The sequence below is a fragment of the Vespa mandarinia genome, chromosome 13, assembly GCF_050613455.1.
Source record: "Vespa mandarinia isolate Hongniang chromosome 13, ASM5061345v1, whole genome shotgun sequence".
Taxonomy (NCBI): domain Eukaryota; kingdom Metazoa; phylum Arthropoda; class Insecta; order Hymenoptera; family Vespidae; genus Vespa; species Vespa mandarinia.
Genome location: NC_140822.1, coordinates 2701622 through 2705000, shown reverse-complemented (window position 1 = coordinate 2705000; position 3379 = coordinate 2701622). Strand labels below are relative to the sequence as shown.

At 29.2% G+C, this 3379-nt stretch overlaps 1 long non-coding RNA gene across 1 annotated transcript in view; it reads left to right on the top strand.

The window, feature by feature from the left end:
* LOC118444243 (uncharacterized) overlaps window positions 1–2464 on the top strand; it is a 16135-nt gene extending 13671 nt beyond the window's left edge. The window contains exons 4-5 of the long non-coding RNA XR_014982889.1: window positions 222–937; window positions 2396–2464. This is a non-coding gene — a long non-coding RNA (uncharacterized LOC118444243). The remainder of the gene's footprint in view (window positions 1–221; window positions 938–2395) is intronic.
* Window positions 2465–3379: the final 915 nt, after the last annotated feature.

Sequence of the window (3379 nt, the reverse complement as noted above, 5' to 3'; positions counted from 1 at the left end):
TGGATCTTCTAAAAGGATATTATTTTGAATTTCTATAATTACGTTCCTTTTAAATCATTTGATCGTAAGATTATTAAGATAATTAATTCGTTCGAATAAATGACAAGAAAGTCATTTAATATTCATTTGGATCGTGACGTTTATTTATTGTACCAGAAAAAAAAAAAAAAAAGAAAAAAGAAAAAGAAAAATTGAGAAAACAAAAATGATTTAATTTTCAGAAAGAAGTCGCGTCAGAGTGTGATTTCGCTAGAAGGAATAATATCGGAATAGAACATCAAAGTGTGAGAGATGAAGCAGTGAATCATCAAGGAGACACGAATTAGAGAGATTTCTAAATAGTGTTTGAAGGGGAAGAAAAAAAAAATATATATATATATGTATATATGTATATATACATATAAAGTGTGTGTGAGAGAGAGAGAGAGAGAGAGAGAGAAAGGCGAGAAAAAAAATAAGTAATATAAGTGGTGAGAGTCAGCACGTGGTCAGCTCAGTCACGAGCATCACAAACTTTTGGCGCCTTCCTTTTGGAACGAGGATTATACGTCCTTTATTCATACGTTTTACATAAATATACAGATATATACGTACATACATACATATATATATATATATACATATATACATACATACATATGTGTTTGTATGGAATGAGTGGAATAAGTGATATCAGAAGAATTATCTAAGTGAGAGAAGGTAAACAACTATGTGACAAGAAAAAGACAAAAATAAAAAAAAAAAAAAAAAAAAAGAAACAGATAAAAAAAGAAAAGAAAAAGAAATATAATAAAAAAATAGCTGCAGATGTCAGGTGTTAGTTGTGTCGAAAACGATTTACAATATTCGACTAACTTATACACCACCAATTTAGAGTTAGCACTCATGGGAATTCAAAGTACTGCACAGTTCGTCGAAAAGTACCACCATATTATAGGTGAGTCATTATTATATAATATCTTTATATGTATATATATATATATATAGATTAATTTTTTTTAACAAACTAATGAAAAGAAAAAAGAAAAAAGAAAAAAGAAAAAGAAAAAGAAATTAATTAGGAGAAGCAATCAAATGACTTTTCTTTTAAAATTTCTTCCTTCTTTTTTCTTCTTTTTATTTTTTTATTTATTTATTTGTTTACTTTTTTTTTTTTTTATACTCAGTATCGTTAACGCGATCGCGCAAAGAAAAGTGATTAAAGGAACTTGGTTGAGATTACTGATTGATTAAAGAACGTTTAAGTACTCAATTCTACTAACTTCTCTATTCAGTCGTCGGTGTTTTATGCGTTTATAATGTTAGCCAAAAACATAGAGTATATGTATATCAAAATCGACTTGCGAAATTTTCTATTCTTATCGTTCGTCAACATGCGAAAGTTTTCTTCTTCGTCTCCTTCTTCTTCTCCTTCTTCTTCTCCTTCTTCTTCTTCTTCTTCTTCTTTTTATTATTATTATTATTATTATTATTATTATTATTATTATTATTATTATTATTATTATTATTATTATTATTATTATTATTATTATTGTTTCTCTTTTTCATCTTGAATATTTTCAAATTATTTTTCTTAGATAATAATTAGCCTAACTTTCATAAAGTTTATCAGCTGATATTTATATTATCAGCTGATCAATGAAAACGTCATTCATTTGTCAGAATCTTTAATTATGGAGGAAGAAACGAAAAAAATATTTATTAGGAATTGTTGAGAGAACAATGACTGTAGAGAAATTCTTTAGTATTACGTATTACCTATAAATCTGTCGATTCGTACGTTTCTACCGTGTGCTTGGTCATTAGAGAAACGTTAACTTCAATATGTGAAAGTTGTCTTCTCTTCCTTGCGATGTCCCTGTTAAGTGATAATGCATAGTAGACCAAAAGGTTCCTAGGTGATGTTTAAAAAAAAAAAAAAGAAAAAAAAAGAAAAAAATTAATTTTCTCTTTCTCGAGACTTTTTAAATTAACTTTATTTCTTTTTTACAAACCTAGTTTTTACAAACCTAGTTTTTACAAACCTAGTAAAGCTAAGTTAATCTAACTACAAATTTAATAAGTCTCGAGAAAGAATAATTAATTAGTTTCTAAAATCATTTAGAAACTTTTGTCTCTCCTTCTCACCTTTTCCACCTTTCTCTCTTTCTATCTCTATCTCCTTCCTTATCACTTTGATCGGACTAATACAAGTTTTAATTATTTATATATATATATATATATATATATATATATATATATATATATATAAAAGAAAAAAAAAATTGTACTCTAATATAATTTTGTTTGAAATCGTTAATCCGTAAGACCCAAGATTGTCCTGTTGGAGCCATTCCAGTCCTGTTATCATCAGAATAGAATAATCTATCATCTTTAATTAATATGTTTGAAAAAGAAAAAGAATGTCAACGTTTCGAAGAAAGAAAATAATCATGAGGATGAGGAAGTGGTGGAAGAAAAAGAAGAAGAAGAAGAGGAAGAGGAAAAGGAAGATGAAGATGAAGATGAAGATGAAGATGAAGATGAAGATGAAGAAAAAAAGTCATCATCGTTAAAAGATATGTATTTTCTTCCGATCAAGTTCTCCCGAAAACGTGTTTCGATCGAAACGTGATCGACAGTCGGACAGTGATCAGGGTGGGTGGAGTCTCGTATAGTATATTTAAAACTGTTTCGTCAGAGGGATTTTCCCAGTCCGTCTTGAGTATGTCAGGAAGACTGACATGTTCGATAATCCATCGACTTGCCACCCGCAAGAGAGAGAGAGAGAGAGAGAGAGAGAGAGAGAGAGAGAGAGAGAGAGAGATCGTTTATACGTCTACATATACCATATACCCCACGTTTCCTAGTTATATACTAGGGAGGAGGAGGAGGAGGAGATGGAGGCCTGTTTTATCAGCACGAAATTTCCTTTTTTTTCTCCCTTCTCTTTCTCTCTCTCTCTCTCTCTCTCTGTCTCTCTCTCTCTCTCTCTTTCTTTCTCTTTTTTCTTTTTCTTTTTCTTGTTTTGACACCCACACTCCATCTTTGTCGTCACATGCAAAATGTGAACAATTAATATCCCTTGGCTTATGTAATAATTGGACAAGAGATCGATAGTGATTCTTTTCATTTTTTTTTTTTTTTATTTTTCTCTTCTTTTTTCTTTTTCTTCTTCTTTTTTTTTCTTTCTTTTTTCTTTTTTACCTCTGACTGTTTAGATCTCATCAATGGTCATTAATCTATAGCAGGATTATTAACTTAGGATTATTATGAGTTTAATCAATCAGATTGATTGATTGATCAATAGAAAAGAAAAAAAAAACGTTAATTTAGCTTTTTATTAGAGTCATTCAAATTAATTGGAAAATTTGACTGGCTCTTTCTATTCGATTAGAAA